We start from the raw sequence: 17867 nt of genomic DNA, 5'->3' as shown, positions 1-17867 counted from the left end.
ACTATGTCAAAAGACAGTGTACAGAGTGCGCCCTATTCTACGTGGAAGAATTATCAGTGATGACAGCCACCCCTACAGCTGCCAGCCTCACCCCTGAGTTCCCAAGCTAGTCAACATTCCTTAAAGAGTCAAGGCCTTGAGAGAACCCAGAGTTCTTGCCCGAGACTTTAAGACCTGAGACCCCTGTGACTGTCCCAGAATTCCCAAGGCGTTGCCCAGATGGAAAATTCTCTAAGGCTTACCTGAGAGTTTCTGTGGTACGCCTCCACTACTCTCAGAGCTGAGGCTTCCGGAAAACAATACTAACACGACCAAATGAGAATTCCAACTCAGAGAACATAAACACGGGGAAAGATTGGGATGGAGACCAGGACAGGGCAGGACGGGGACTATTCCTAACCATAAGCATAAGTACGACCCCCCATTTCCCTTTGTTCCCACAAATCACATCCGGAGTCCCTCCCTTCAAGCTCTTTATGGTTAAACCTGCACTATCAGTTTAAATAGCAAACTGCTTAGACCCAAATAGGCTAGTATTAGACTGCCTCTGTCGGGCGTGCCAAACGACGCGCCTTGGATCTGTGAGTCCACAGTCACACAGAGACAGCTCCAGCCTGATTCCCCAGCCTCAGGACCCCAGCAGAGCAGAAATGTAAGTTACTAGGGGCCTTCAGAGCAGTTCCCTAGGACTTGAGGAGCTGGCTCTGTACACTTCCCCCACGCTCTCCCAAGAAGACAGCTGTCTGATCTTAGGTGCTCTCCCCAGGTCTTTGGCTTTCACGTCTTGCTGGCATCCATTATGTGGTCTCAATGCCACTGTCAGCACAGAAAGGCACAAAAGTTACTGAACAGCACCACAGTCAGCACGGCCAGACAGCTGCTGTCGGCATATCCCCGTGTCCTGCACAGACGGCCTCGTTTGGGCAGTAAGTTATTTAAGCAAATCTGCATTTTTATATCCTACCCTGTACAAAAACAATCGGTTCCACTTGGGTACACAGAAATACAGAGAGAAGAAGGAACACATTGTGGTGTTAATATTGGAGCCTGAAGATCATTGAAGAGGGATCAATAAAGGCTCTACTGTCCACACAGGCGTCCCCTCCCAGCGAAGATGATGTACGGGATGTTTTTCGGCCCATTCACCATGGTAATCTACCACTAATTCTCAGAGATTTATTTAATTATGAAGGATCAAGCCTTTCAAAAATAATTAATTATAAAAGCTACTTAATATTCAGAGGTGTCAAGCAAGCAGAGAGCTGGCATTCTCTGTTTGTGGTTTAATTAGACAAGATGATGCGAAAAGCTGTCACTTGCGGGTGGCTGGCTGAAGAGGGACACACTGGGAAGCACCACCAGTTGGCCATCTGTAGCAAACACAAAAGCACGGCTCCTCAGCTGGCCTCCCTTCCAGACGGCCCCTCACACTTGCCGTCCCGTCCGCAGGCAGTTCATTCCTGCGACACACGGGTAGAGACAGAAGACAAGTGTGAACCGGCATCTCAGAGTCGGTGTTTCATGGTTTCAGAAGGTCAGGGAAAACAAATAACCACTTAGTGCCTCAGTTTCTCCACCAGAAAACCACAATTTGTAAATGTCACCCATCCATCTGCCTCCTGGCGTGGCAGCTGTTGAGTATTTTCTTTACAAATGGCCAGAAATATGCCAAGTAACAAAGCTGCCGCCTCCCCACAACACTCTGATACAATAAGTTGGCGAGATGAGGCGTCTCGGTTTTACACTGAGTATTGCGTCCCGATATTGCAGAGCTGGCTTTTAAGACCGCTGTGCATCCACTGTCTGTATTGTTATCTTTCCTGCAGTATCCTTAGACAAGCGGTAACACTGCCCGGGACCACTCCTATCAACCATCAAATCTGTGTTCACGGTTAAGCTCAGGACACACTGAGGTCACTGGCTTTTGTCACTACTATTTCTATTCTAAAGGTAAAGAAACTGAAGTTTAGAACACTAGGGTGGTTGGATCCATGGCCTAAAATTAAGTGGCAAAATTGGGATTAAAATTCACACCCCGTTGTCTCCAAGCCCCTGAAGATTCTTCTGGAGGAAGAAGCAGATATTCGACTCTCTGCAGGGCAGAACAGCCAGGATTTGTGCTGTTTAGCAATTACCATGGAACATGGGAGCAGCAGAACTAACTGCCTTATGAGTGTAGTCAGTCACTATACAGCCAGGCTCCCAGACAGAAAAGGACATCAGTGGGAAATGGATGGAGTCTCCTCCCAGATCACATGGCCAAGCCATCCTGGATGGCTGCTTTTGCATTTCTAAGCTGAAAAGCTGGCAATGTTTTGCGAAATTTGATAAAATTTAAATAAAAAGTAGGTTTGAATGGCTAACTGAAGTCTGCTGAAAGTCAATTAAAGTTGGCCTTAAAGGTTAGGAAATATTTAATCTACATACAAATACTGATGTTTATATCATATGACACCTAATTCGCCAATTTTTTCTTTTGAAAATTGTTTAAATTATATTTATTTATTTATTCATTTATTTATTTTTTATTAACTTATTGTGTCTGTGTGCACACACTCAGGTCATCTGCTTAGCAGAAAGAACTTTACCCACCGAGCCATCTCTCGTGTGTGTGTGTGTGTCTGTGTGTCTGTGTGTCTGTGTGTCTGTGTGTGTGCACACTCAGATCATCTGCTTAGCAGAGAGAACTTTACCCACTGAGCCATCTCACCGGCCTCACAAGCCTTTTCTTGGTGGTGTTAATGGGGAGGAAATTGATTTCTGTGTATTTTCACAGGTAAGAGTTCATTAAGCAACAAAAAACATCAACTTGAACATTGAATTTTCGTATTTCGGGTAAAAATTAAAATAATAATTTTGAAACTGTTTTAATTTATCAAGTATTGGATCTCTAATTATCTTCTTTAATCAATTTATTTAATATATTGTATAGATTTTAAATATTGAACAAATCTGCTTCAACTAAAATTAGTTTTTAGTATTTTTTATTATAAAAGTAACTTCTAGTTAAAAATTATAGTGACACAGGTTCAAAGCTACACACTTTTTCAATTTTGTTTTTGGTTTCTGCTTTGTTTTTTGAGACAGGGTTTCTCTATGGAGCCCTGACTGTCCTGGAACTCACTCTATAGACCAAGTTGGCCTCTGACTCACAAAGATCCACCTGCCTCTGTCTCCAGAGTGCTAGGATTACAGGCGTGCGCCACCACTACCCTGCAATTTTTCAATTTTTCAAATGAAAAGCAGACAACAAAATAATATGCAATCATGCAAAACTACAGATCCATTAAAAAATTATAGTTAAAGAATTTCTGGCGCATTAATAAGAATTTTTTCTTTATTGAATTTTTGGTCAGAATTTTTGTATAGCTATCTAGCAAAAAGTGTTATGTGGCTTCCACTTACACCATATCCTTGAACAAGCACTGTTAATTTTGTTTTGACAATGGACTTAAATCAAATCTAAACGAGCTGTGAAATATAGCAGAAGAACCACATAGCGCTCAGAACACTAAAACAAACCTACGTATTAATTTTCTTCCTGCCTCACAAACCCTGTCACAGTGTGTACTAACAAAACAATAACAACAACAACAAAACAGCACAGGCCTCCGAGTGACAGGCTCACCAACACAGCCTCTGGATGGGCGCTCATTCCTACAGGCGCACGCTTTGATTTCCCTGTATCGCTTATTACCAGTGATGACCAGGCGGTTGGTGCCAAGCCTCTTCATTTCCTGGGGTTGATTTAGAGAACATTCCAAAACATCTGACTCAGCTTCAAGTCACCGTGAGTTTTTTGAGTCTCAAGCACTGAAGGAACTTAGTATCAGCAGGGTGGGGGCTCCATGCAGAAAGATGGCCCAAGCAGCCAGCTGTCTTCCTATACGCTATGATTCGAGGCGACAGGAGCCAATCGTAAAGCAGGAATACCCATGTCTTGTTACAATGGCCAGAGGTCAGAGGCTGCCCACAGCAGGGCTGCCTGCCTCACTGTCTCTGGGCTTAAAGTTCCGTATCAGGAGATGTCTTTGGGGATGACGTGACAGTCACACAGGGGAGCTGTTGGCATGCACTGGAATTTTCATTTTGGTAAGTGTCTCAGAATGGCATTTAATTCTGCAAACTGTGGAATGCATGATCAATGGATTAGATGCTTTTGGGTGGGAGGTCAACAGACTGGACATGCTTGGAAAACTAGTATGTATGATTCTTGCTGTTTTATGACTTACAGAACTTTTGGATGGAGTTTATCACTGATTTCTGTTTCAATAGCAATTGCACCAGGGTTCCTGGTCCGAGGGAACCACAGGCATGGAAAAGATTGAGGCGTAGGTGTATGTTTGAAATTTTGGGATGTGAAATTCAGTGCACACGTGCGTTTCCCTGGGTAGTGAGCCACTGCTGTTCATTCTCAAAGCTATCTCCCATTCAGAAGAAGGGAAATACCACTCTACAAGAGCCACTGTGCCCTTGTAGAGATCCAACCGATACGTCCGAGAGAGGAAACGTTTGCACAAAGCTGTTGTATGATGCTACCCATGCAGTCTCAGATGCTGCAGTCCTAACTGTCAGGACCTCAGAAGGCATTAGCATGTGGCAAGAGTGTCTGTCAAACAATGCTGTAAGGCAGCCCCAATGTAATGCTTTCCTTTATAAGAGCCGGCTGTGGTCGCGGTGACTCTTCATAGCAACAGAACACACCAATCAAGACACCAGCATTGCTAAGTGGCCCAGATAAACTCACAAGTTCACTGGAGTTCGGTGGAATCCTTTTCTCTGGCCGGTCCCTGAGGCCTTATTTGGAGCAAGTAGATGTTTGTCCACCACTCCCCAGGAAAAGTTCACACAACAGTATCCTTTCCGCATTTTTACACACTGCACACATATTAATTGGGTACATGCTTTAATTTGCAGGACTAAATTTCAAAGCTTCATTAAGTCTACTTTTCTACCAGTAAAATTTCTTTCCAAATAAGACTTAAAGCGGGAAGAGAATCTAATTACTGGAAGTTTCTGCATTGGCAAGGTTCTTGTGAACTATGGCTTTACTATAAATAAAGATACAATCAATAAGCCATTAATATCTGTCAAGCAAAATCGAAGACAGAAACTGCAAACAGTTGTGACTCCACAGCTCAGGGGCTCAGTAATGAGCTGTGGAGACCTCTATGTCCCCGAAACTCCACAAAGCCACCCCACGTTGGGGATCTGACCCCTCCCCAAAGAAGCCACAGGCACACTTGTGCAGCAATGCACTTTATCTGCCAGTTGCATCCTGTTGACCCAGGAATGGTTTAGCTTCACAATGTGTCTGCACCCTTGCAAGGTTTACAAAGAGGACACAGGCCTCCTTCCTGCCTCTGAGACTCCTGAATATGGGAGTTTCCCTGACATCTGAGTTCCAGGCTGGGAGCAACTTTGAAGACACGGGCCACATTTTCTACAGGTTCCCAAGTCTCCATGGCTGCGGTCACCTTGTTTGGGTTCAGGCTTCACCCCAGCCACTGGTATCCATATATCCAAAGAGTCTGGAATGTTTGAGTGGACTTTCCATCCCAAGCCCCCTCCCCTGGGAGTTGCCTCAGTTCAGACTCCACCCCCAAGAAAGCCCACCAAACAATGACTCCTCCCCAGAGATGCTTAAGACCACTCCCACAGGTTATTTAAATTGTCCCCCTCCCAGAGAACAAACACGGTTTTCTAATCTTCTTTTCCTATCTCCTCTCTGGTGGACTGGAAAGCCAACTGGGAGCGTTGGTATCCATTAAACCTGGGCTTTTTCTAATTTGGTTCGATTTGGTCTAATTTGGATTATTGTGTCAACCGAAAGGCTTATGGGGTGCAGAAACTTTTCAAACCTGAAGTTGGTGTGGTCTCTGTAATACTGGGCATCCATCTTTGGAAGACCCTTTCACCGGGAGTTGACTTGGTCTGGATTCCACCTCCAGGAAAGCTGACCTCTCCCAAGGAGGGTCATGACCACTCCCACCGGCCATTTAGGCTGCGCACCAGAGAAGGAACACGTGGTCTTCGGATTCTGCGTGGTTCCCCCTCCCCCCATTCTCTCCTGGCCACCCCGGAGGCACTGCAGTAAGCATGGGCATCTTTTATTCGGTGTAATTTGGTCTGATTGGAATTATTTGTGTCGGCGGAGAGACTCGTCTTTTGGAATATTCCTAACAGTCTCTGTGCCTTTCATATTCCCAATCATCTTTCCTATGCTTTTTTAAGCTCCCCATGCACATGCTAAATCTCTAAGATTCCCCGGGTGATTTGCTGTCCTGACTGAGCTGGGCATGGCTCTCAGCTCTGCACCAATAGCAGCCAATGTAGTCTTGGAGGGAAAAGATACGGAAGGTCCTGACGTTTCTTTCAAGCATCTGTAGAAATCCTTTGTAAAGAGGCTTCTTCGTGGTTCTCTTATTGCTCAGACAGGATCTGGAACAAAGAGGCTCTTAGGAAACTTCTTACTGGGAAGGACAGACACACAAGCTTCAGCCACTTCACGCTGGAGGTTTACTTGCTTGGAAGAGGCCCTCAGAGAATCCAAAGAGTAGCAGGGAAGTAGAGAAAGCACACTGTCCAGACTCACTGTGGGAAACATTCCTGGCAGCCCTTCTTTGTGGGTATTCCCCAAACAATTTGTACCTGCTCCGTCACTTGAAACCCTGCTTTTTCTGTGTTCCCTTTCTATCCAGTCACCTTTTCATTAATTTAAATGTTGTAAATGCTACAGGGATTGAACATAACCAAAAACTCCATTCATCCTTGTAGAGAAAGAGCGTGTGCGACATATACCAATTTTCTAAAAAGAAACACGTTTTAAACTGCAGCCAGAATCTATATTAAGCCCTCTCTCAAAATTCTCATGTGTGTGAGGGGGACTTACATGGGCATGTATGTGTTCATGTTTCTGTGTGTGTGTGTGTGTGTGTGCATGTGAATGTGAATGTGTGTGTGTCTGTGTGTCATGTGTACTCCAGGCTAGATGGCCCTCTGGCTGTTCACTGCCCTGTGCTCCAGGCTAGCTGGCCCATGAACTTCCTATGATTCTCCGGTTTCCATCTCTTGTAACGTATGCCAGGATTGCAGATGCCTGCACTACTGTGTCCCTCCAGGCTTTTATATTGGTTCTGGGGACCTGATCTCTGGCCACCAGGCTTGGGCAACAAGGCTTGCCCAGCTTCTTAATTCCTAAGCAGGAGGCGGGGACTAAGATAGCAGCCTGTAACTGCAGGTAACTGATTCTCAGAAGGCCCAATTTTGAGTTTGAAACCTGCGTGACCTGTGAAATTGACTACGTAAATCGATTTCTCTGAAACCCTATAAAAATTACCGACAACAGTAATACAATAGGTCACACACACCCAGCAGGGCAACAATTCCCAAGAATACCAGCAGCAGCCGGTAAGAACTCCTAAGACACAGAGGAGGGAACCCTATCCTGAGCCAGAAACTCAAAAGACAGGGAAGCAGCAAGCTGTAGTCCTCCAGGGATCCAGGGGGAGGCTGTCTTCGGGAGTTTATATACGATAAAGAATTGTGCTAGCGAGGAGGGGGAACCAATAGCATTTGAACAGCGGTGCTTTGCTGGTTAATATGGTTCGGTTTACAGCTTACAGCTGCCCTGTGGCTATTAACTTCTAAACCAAATGCCACTGGAGCACCAAACTCGGAGGAACTGAAAGGAGAATTCCAAACTTCTGTCCCTGCTTCCACTGTCAGAGCCCTGTCCTCACTGTCAACCTCTCTCCCTCTGTCAGCTTCTCCCCCTCTGTCAGCTTCTCCCCCAGTTAGAGCCCCTGTCCACACTGTCAGCCTCTCCCCTTCTGTCAGCTTCTCCCCTTCTGTCAGTTTCTCCCCCCAGTGAGAGCCCCTGTCCACACTGTCAGCCTCTCCCCCATCAGCCTCTCCCCCCACTGTTAGAGCCCTTGTACACACTGTCAGCTCCCCACTATTATCAGTCTCTCCCTCTCTGTCAGCTTCTCTCCCTACTGTTAGAGCCCCTGCCCACACTGTCAGTCTCTCCCTGTCAGTTTCTCCCCACACTGTTAGAGCCCTCTCGTCCATACTGTTAGCCTCTCCCCTTCTGTCAGCTTCTTCCCTTCTGTCAGCTTCTCCCCCCCTTAGAGCCCCTGTCCACACTGACAGCCTCTCCCACTCTGTCAGCTTCTCCCCCTCTGTCAGCTCTCCTCCCACTGTTAGAACCCCAGCCCACACTGACAGCCTCTCCCCCCTCTCAGCTTCTCCCCCCCTTAGAGCCCCTGTCCACACTGTCAGTCTCTCCCCATCAGCTTCCCCCCCCACTGTTAGAGCCCCTGCTCACACTGTCAGCTCCCCACTACTATCAGTCTCTCCCCCTGTCAGTCCCCAGCCACCTCACCTCCCATCAGCTCTCTCCTCACTGCCAGCTGTCACTTCTCATTGCGACAGAGGTCCCACCGCTCTGTCGGCTGTGTTATATAGATGCAGTTCTGAGCAATGGCCTGAGGCCAGTTCCTTCTTTCCTGCAGAACAAAGTCCTGAGCAGGACAGCAGAAGGCGTCTCTTTGTCTTCTGCCAACTTGTGCTCTGAACAAGCAAGTCTGTCTGACCCCTGCGTGAGGTGGTTTTATGGGAGAAGACCGTGTCTTTTATATAAAAAACACTGGCACATCTGATCTGCAAGGCTTGGAGGCGCACATCCCAATCCCATTGCTCCAGAGGGAAGAGGATCAGAGTAAATCCTTTCTCTGCTCCTTGGGAGTTTGAATTCAAGACCAGTCTCAGCTATATGAGACCCTGTCTTGGGAAAAGAAGAGGAAGGGAGGGGAGGGAGGACATTTATGCCCCTATCATCTGTAGCATCAAAGTGGTGCCGGTTACCCAGTAGAAGAACAAGAACTTCAGCCTAATAAATGACAAGCGCGCCTCACAGGAAGATGCACATCACATATACTAAAGGAAAGCACAGCTTCCCTCCCACCCCTCAAACTCTCATTGGTTACGTCCAGGTCTAAGTCTAAAAACACTTCTTGAAAAAAGCTGCGACGGGCTGATGGGACACCTTTGCTGTGGGAAACTGCAGCCCCTATACATGGGTAAGATTTGTGGCGGCAGAGGAGACGCTGCGGTGTGACACCTGAGGGCTGTTACTGCTGTCAGTCCCTGCCATGGTCCAGCTGTGCAGCACCCACCCTCAGCCCGCCAAAGGCAGGGTCCCTTTGAGATTCTGTTTACTAGATGTACTGCTCTGCCCTGTAGAATGGTGGCCCTGTACTGTGCATCCTATTACTATATCCCACCTCTGACCTAGGCTTAAATGCAGCCTTACCGTTACTCCATTTTCACCTTAATGTAACAGCCTTCGCCTGTGTGATCTCTGCCTCTCTTCGTGTGACTGCTGATAACATCAAACTTCATCCCCTGCTCTCCAACAAGGGGGCCTTGTTTCACACTTGCTCCCTGACTCAGTTTCCCTGTGGTAAACCTCAGGCTGGCATTGCAGCTGAGCCTGATGAAGCCTACCTTCTTTGATTCTCTGAACTGAGAAGTCAGCTGGGCCCCTAACCCCAGAGCATAGCCAAGGGAACTAGGTCAACACTTCATTTTAATTCTGTTGTGTAGCGCATCATAGACAGTGGGGGTTCGATGAGTGCTGATGTCCATATGAAATCTTAAATGTTGGCAACACTGATTCCCAGCTAAAATCAGGAATTGACTGGGCAAAAAAAGAAGCCAACCTTGTCCTGAAATAGCCACGCAGTCAGCAGAAATTTCCACTAGATCAATCAGAAGCGCTCACAGCAAGCAGTCGCTGAACCAAGTCAAGTGACCTTCACACCCCCCGCCCACTGCCGCTCCACCCCATATTCTTGTTAGCTCAGGTTGATTGATGGCTTCCAGAAAAAGATGATCCATCACTGCTCGGACGAGCAAAGCTTCTGCCAGGACGTGTAGGTCATTCCAGCATTTTGTAAAAGTGAGACAAAATATGAAGTCTAAAAAAAAAAATGCCAACTCATGGGAAATAAAGAAAAAGCTCAATAAAGTACGGCATTGCCAGGTACCAGGGAAATTAATGTGGGTAGAAGATGGATAGATCTACATTTGAAAGCAAAGCATATTTGGTATAGAAAATTGTTCATATTACAAACACATTTAAAGGCCTGGGGAATGATTTTAAATTCACATCAGCAGATACACACTATCAGAATAGCAACTTGGCAACCTCAGTGCCTAAGGCCAGTACCAACCATCACTAAGACTGCATTCTGGCCAGTGCCAGGCTGCGTGACAGCTGCCGCCCCAATCCTTGCTTCTGCTGAAGGTAAAAGAGTAGGGTTGGGGTTTTGCGTTTGCTTGGGGGATTTTTGTTTGTGTTTTGTTCTGTCTTTGACAGGGAGAACTCCCTCCTGGTCATGCATGGAGTTGGTAAATGCGAACACTAAATTCAAGGCAGAGGTTTAATCTAATGCCCACACTTACCAAGCTGCATGCACATCTCACTTCCTCCCCAATTTTCAGAAAAGCGGAATTGGTTTGAGTAACGATGGGTAGAAAAATGAAAAAAATGAATCTTAAAACATGTGTCCTAGTGGTACCTATAGAACGAGAGGGCAGCATCGCTCTTTACAATGACGCTCAAAGTGCTGAGACCCTGAGAGGCACTGGGGAAAGGAACGGTCTTGAATGTGTAGAACAGCGCATCATATTTTGAATGAGAAAATAATTGGAAAACTGTCAGTTCTTCCTAAGAGATTTCATGAATTTTGCATAATTTCAATAATATATATATATCATTTTTTCTCAAAGCCAGACAAGTTAATTATATATTTTAGTCAAAAGAACAAATAAGAGTAACCATGGAAACACTAAAACAGTGAGGAAGGGAGACTCTCCCCTCTGGATATTAAAGTGTGCTATAAAGCTTCACTATGAGCAGGCTGCCTAACAGATGGACCAAGAGAGAGAGAAATGAAGCCCCAAAATACACCAGACTGAGCATGGCAGTTTAGGATGTCATAAAGGTGCATTATCTCAGCTCAGCAGAGGCGGAGTGGACGAACAGACAGCTGGTTATGCAGAGCGAGGTCCCACTAAAGCCAAGTCTCACACTGCAACTAATTCCAAATGGGTCTGGGCATTAAATAAACAGACTGCATAAATATTAGGGAGCCGTCAGTGGCTCTTTTCCTTCCTGCGACTTTAAATCTAGCAGTAATAAAGGAAACGAGATCAATTTGATCACATAAAAATGAAAATATTTACATAAAAATAACATCTGCAGAATCAAACAATAAACAGGAATTATAGTAGATGGTTTATCAAGCCACTGATAGCATGTTCCCACCCCTAATAAGCAGAGAACTCTCAAAGACTATGAAAATACAGTAGAAAATGGGCAAATGATACTATTCACAGGAAAAGGAAAACAAATGTCTTGGGAAAGCACAGACAAAATTACAAATATTTATCAGTGTTCTCTACATTAAGGCTTGGGAAAACAGGTAAAAAAAGAAATTTAAGTTGGCATAGTTCCAAGGGGCAGCTGGGTTAGATCTAGAATGAGTTTTGTACTTTCCCCACTGGCCCACTAATCAACCTTCTAGGAACGTTCTCAAAGACACAGTAGAAAACTTTCGAAGGGTGCAAGGATAAAGACATTGCTGTCGCACTTTTTGTAGCAGTAGAAGACCAGACAGAGCCCTACGGCACCAGTGGACACAGCACAAGTAAACCCACGCTTTTACAACATGGAGTGCAATGTTCCATTAATGCCAGTGGAAAAGTACTCGGGATTGTCAGATCTGTGGTTCTCCACTATGCACAGTTTTGCTAGATAGATTTTTACCCAGAAATATATCATTAAATAAAAAAGACAAAGGTAAAAGAGTGCCTCAGGCAGGGTCACTATTGCTGTGATGAAACCCCAGACCAAAGCAACTTGGAAAGGAAAGGGTTTATTTAACTCAAGCTTCATACCACAGTTATCCATCAGAAGAAGTCAGGACAGCAACCTGGAGGTAGGAGCTGATGTGTGGAGGGGTGTTGCTTACTGGCTTGCTCCCCATGACTTGCTCAACCTTCTTACAGAACCCAGGACCACCACCCCACCCACCCACAATGGGCTGGGTCCTCCCCCATCAATCACAAAGAAAATGCCCTACAGGCTTGCCTACAGCCAGACTTTTTTTTAAAATTTATTTATTTATTATGTATACAATATTCTGTCTGTGTGTATGCCTGCAGGCCAGAAGAGGGCACCAGATCCCATTACAGATGGTTGTGAGCCACCATGTGGTTTCTGGGAATTGAACTCAGGACCTTTGGAAGAGCAGACAATGCTCTTAACCTCTGAGCCATCTCTCCAGCCCCAGCCAGATTTTTTTTAATAAATTTATTTATTTTACATCCCAACCTCACCTTATTTCCTCCTTCTTTTTCTCCTCCCCCAACCTCCCCACTGCCTCCCAATCCACTCCTTTTCTGTGTCTGTTCAGAAATGGGCAGGCCTCACATGGGTATCAATAAAGTATATACAGCTGGATCTTATGAAGGCATTGTCTAAGTTGAGTTTCGCTCCTCTCAGATGGCTATAGCTTATGTGAATTGATATAAAACTAGGTATCACACAGTGGTGCACACCTTTAATCCCAGCACTTGGAAAGCAGAGGCAGGCAGATCTCTATGAGTTCAAGGCCAACCTGGTCTACAGAGAGAGTTTCAGGACAACCAGAGATACAGTGAGAAACCCTATCTTGAAAAAACATTTTAAAAAATCATTCTCCATATTATTTTCTAAAGTAGAGTCTCTCACTGATCCCAGACATTTTCAGTTCAGCTACTCTAGATATCCAGCTTGCCCTGAAGGGTCCCTTGTCTCTGTTTCCCTCATCTGCTGGGATTAGATAGGACTGATTCAGGCATGCTGGGATTAGATAGGACTGATTCAGGCATGCTGGGATTGCAGATAGGACTGATTCAGGCATTCTGGGATTGTAGATAGGAGTCATTTAGGCATACCAGGATTGCAGATGGGCTGTTCCTCATGCTTACCTGCTTTATCCACTGAGATGTCCCCTTTTCCCTATTAAACTTTCTGTCTTAGTCCACTGTGTTTGTTGTAACCAATACCACAGAATGGATAATGTGTAAAGAAAAGAAATCTACTCATAGCTCAGTGTTCAGATACCAACATCATGTGTAATGTCTTCTGACACCATCATTCCATGGAGGAGGAATGGAAGGAGAGAGTGAGAGGAGAGGAAGAGGGAGGGAGAGAGAGAAAGAGAGAAGGGTTGTGGAATATTTGATCTCATTGTGAAACTCCAAGACTGTTAACCTTGGATTATGTGGCAGAGCCCGCCAGTAGTTGACAAGAATTAGTCATAGAGAATATAGAGGACCCAGGAATATGGATAGAGAGATTCACAGGAAGGAGTAGCGAGGGACTTAGCAATTTGCAGACCTTTTTTGTTTGGGATAGGAGATACACTCTCTTGCTGGGTCTCATCTAGCCCAAAAGGATGATCAGCTGATTGCTTCTCAGCTTCTCTGATCTAGAAGGTTTTCTCCACAATATCGAACTCCCACATTTTTATTGGTAAATAGAACAACTCAGACAAAAACAACATTTGTCATCCAATGTGTGGCATGAGAGCAAACAATGGCTTCTGAAGCTGCCCCTTCTCCTCAGTGCCACAGCCACTCTCCAGACAGCTTCTCCCACCATGGTCCCCCGTGCATCTGCCCCACCCCAAGTGTCTCACAGCCCCACCACCAAACCTGCACGTGCTACAGTGCCCACTCAGGCTTCTATTGCCTCCCAACCCCACCACTGCAGACATTGTGGCAGATTTGGTAGGACACCTGGGAAGTCCATACAAAAATTTTGCCCACATTAAGAATGGGAAGGATCACAATGCAGGGAGTTAGGACTCTGTATACTGCCACAAGAGACAGCTTGGAAATGGAAAAAATAAATGAAGGAATGACCAACTTAGCTGAGATTGACATAATGCTGACAATAACTACTATCAGATTGGTAAATCATAATTTATCCTTTAAACAGTGATTTGATAACTGTGTCAAATATGAAAAATTGACTGATAAGATACAAGTCTTAGAAAGACCTACTAGAGAAAATAAGAAAAATACTCAGATACAGATAGAAGAGTTTAGACAAGAACCCACCACACCACTGCATGATGAAACTGAAGAGGGGCAGCCCAAGGTTATTAGAAAACCAACCTTAGTCTATCCAGTTACTAAACAAGAATGACCAGCAGACAATAGGCATCCTCAAAGTCATGCAGAGGTTAAATGGAACCCTGTAGAGATATTAGATTGAGGAGATTTAAGGAAGTAATTGTTTTATATGATTTGCATTCATCTTATTTGAAGCAGATGTTAAATTCATGGGCAACTGAGAACAGAATTACCCCCAAGACTGGAAAGATGTAGCTACAGAAGTATTGAAAGCTGGTCTTCGGTTACAATGGTAACATGGTGGAAAGGGGAAGCCAGGGTCTTCAAACAATGAAATAAAGGTAGATGTGTTGATATTTCTCAAGACCAGTTTGTCAGTGAAGACCAATATGCTTATTTGTAAAGACAATTTGGATTTAATGATCACACCTTGGCTGTTTATCAGCTTTGATTGCTTGAGACAAGGTTCAAGAGACAGGAAAGATGTCTGAGTCATCTGCTGAAATTATACAAGATCCAAAAGAAGCCTTCACTGGTTTTTTGCAAATAATTTATTTCAGTTCTAAGTAGGATATTATCAGATCAGAAGTCAGACAAATATTAATTGAATCCTTGGCTTTGGAAAATGCTAATTCAGAATGAAAAGGGGCCTTTAAAGGCAAGATCATCATGAAGAGATGAACGGATTAGAAATACAGCTGATGTTGGAGCTCATGCTTATGATACTATTTTGATAGGAGAACTAATTTCTAGATTTAAAGAAAAATCAAAATGTCAGGTGTTGTAAGTATGGTAAACAAGGTAATTAGAAAATGGATTTTAGGCAAGGTGTTCACAGCAACAACGTTTTTTCAAGAGATAATTCAAACAGAAAGTTCCAGTCTTCTGAAGTATGCAGAAGGTGTGACAAAAGCTGGCATTGGACTAATGAATGCAGATCAGTAAGGGACAGATAAGGCAACCCTTTACCATTGGAAAATACCAATGATATTGGGTAGCCTTTCCCAGGTCCCAATATCAAATTTGGCTCAGTCATTCCCTGCCATCATTGGAGAAACTCATCCACAGATCAATTAGAAGACCTAATGCCTGTTGTTAAAAACCACACTGTTCTGGATATGGATCAAGAACAGAATAGTTTCAATAGGAACAAAGAAAATTGCAAGAGAGACCAGAAAACAAATATTTTGGTAAACTGTTATAAATGGTCAGAAACCAAAACTAAATATACAAATAAATGGCATTGAAATTGTAGGTTAATTTGACACAGGCACCAAATTATGTAACCATAATTTCATCAAAATCTTGGCATCCAGATTGGCCTCTTCAAGAGGTAAATATTCAGGTTTTGTGGATTGGAACTTTATCTTGGATAAAGCAAAGTACAAAGTAGGTCAAGTATATAAGACCAGAAGAACAGATAGGAAAATTAAAACCATGTGTGACTAACATAGCAATAAATTTATGGGGACATGATTCATTACAGCAACAGAAAACACAGATTAACATCCCTCCAATCTCAGAAACAAGCCATAAAATAAAGAACGCTTCTGAGAGAAACATTAAAAGGTGTTATCAAGAACAGTCACAGATCATTCAGGTCAGCAGAGCACAACAACTGTTGGTCTTTCAAAGGTACCAACAGCCCTACCTTTAAAATGGTTAATTCACAAGCCAGTGTGGGTGGAAAAATGGCCTTTGACATCAGAAAAATTACAGGCACTGCAACAGCTGGTACAGAAGCAGCTAAATGTTCAACATATTAAAGAATCTACCAGTCCTTGGCATTCTATATTTTCATTAAAACAAAATCTGGCAAGATCTCTTGAGTAAATTGGGAGCATGGAGACCATGGAAAAGGGTTGAAGGGGAGGGGAGAAGCAGGGAGGGGAGCAGAGAAAAATGTAGAGCTCGATAAAATCAATAAAAAAAGAAAAAGAAGAAAAGCAAAATCCCAAATAAAATTTGAAAATGGGGAAAACAAAACAAAACAAGAAAAAAAAAACCAAAATCTGGAAAAATGTAGAATGGTAACAGATCTGAGAGCTATTAATAAGGTGACCCAGACAATGGGTTCTCTACATCCTGGAATTCCCTTGCCTTCTTTTTTTTACCAAAGGAATGGTCTATTATAATGAATGATTTAAAATACTGCTTTTTTACTATTCCTATATGAGAATAGGATAGAAAAAAAATTGCCTTGACAGTACCCACTTATAAGAATTCTCAAAGTATTTGAAGATACAAGTGGATGATTTTGCCACAAGAAATGTTAAACAGCCCCACTCTGTGTCAATATTTTGTACAACAGTCATTAGAAATAATTAATAAATGGTTTCCTCAGTCTATACTTTACTCTTATATGGGTGATTTTACTGGCTTATTCAGATGCAGATATCTTAGAAAATCTTTAATGAAATAAAGAGAATTTTGCTTTGTTGGGGGACTACAAATAGCTCCTGAAAAAATACAAAGAGGAGGTTCCATTTATTTAGCATGTAGGAAGGTTTACAGAAAATTCAACCATAGAAAGTACAAATCAGGAGAAATCAATTACAAATATCTATTTTCAAAACCTGCTATGAGATGTTAACTGGCTAAGGCCAAAATTAGATTAACTCCTGAATAGCTAAATAATTTATTTCAAAGGTTATAAAGTTACAAAGACTTAAATCGTCCAAGAGAATAATCAGCTGCGGCTGAGAGACAATCAGCTCTGGTAGAAAAGAAACTATGGGATGCACGTGTCGATCCTAGGATCCAGAACTTGACTGCACCCTTGTCATTCAACCTTCTGCCTGTTCTCCTACAGGAATTCTTATGTAGAGAAACAATGCTATCTTAGAATAGATATTTTTTTACCACACAAACATAGTAAAAAATTAAAGACCTATGTAGAAAACGTTTCTGAATTGATTCAGAAAGAAAAATTGAGATTTCATCAATTAGCAGGAATAAACCAAGCTTCTTGGTTTATTGTGGCACCTTTTACTAATTGTGGTACCTTTTACTACGGTGAAAATTGCTTCATTATGGGTTAGAAAATAAATTTTGGCAAAGAGTGTGCAGTAATTTGGGAGGAAATATTAGCAATAAATATTCTAAAAGCAGGAGACTTTAGTTTATAAAAAGAACTAATTGGATTCTGACTAATTGCCATAGTCCTGATCCAAGCTTACAGTAATAAAAGAAGCACCAATTTCTGGAGTCCCTGCATTCTAGATGGATGCAAACAAATCAGGAAAGGCAGGTTACAAGTCAGGAAATTTAAGTGGCTCACAGCCCTTATGATTCAGTTCAAAAGTCAGAATTATATGTTATTCTCATGGTATTATTGGATTTTCCAGACCCTCTTAATATAGTTACTGATTCTCCAGGGGCTAGCCTTCTCCTAGACAATGCCTCACAAGTATGATCAGAAATTTATCTCTTTGTTGATTCTATCTCTGAACAAGTTGACAGCCAAGGTTATCCATGATAATCACCTTGTTCAGAACTGAGTAAGGGTTAATTTAGAAATTAGAAAGACTAAACATAAAGACTGTCTAAGTTAGGGCATGACTCCTCCAGTGGTCTGAAGAGAGGGACCAGCAGTTAAAAAGCATTTCTTGTTCTTCCAGAAGAACCACATTTGGTTCCCAGCACCTACACCAAGTAGCTCACAATCACCTGAA

Source organism: Myodes glareolus, chromosome 8, assembly GCF_982192425.1.
Source record: "Myodes glareolus chromosome 8, mMyoGla1.1, whole genome shotgun sequence".
Classification (NCBI taxonomy): domain Eukaryota; kingdom Metazoa; phylum Chordata; class Mammalia; order Rodentia; family Cricetidae; genus Myodes; species Myodes glareolus.
This window is presented reverse-complemented; position numbering follows the sequence as displayed.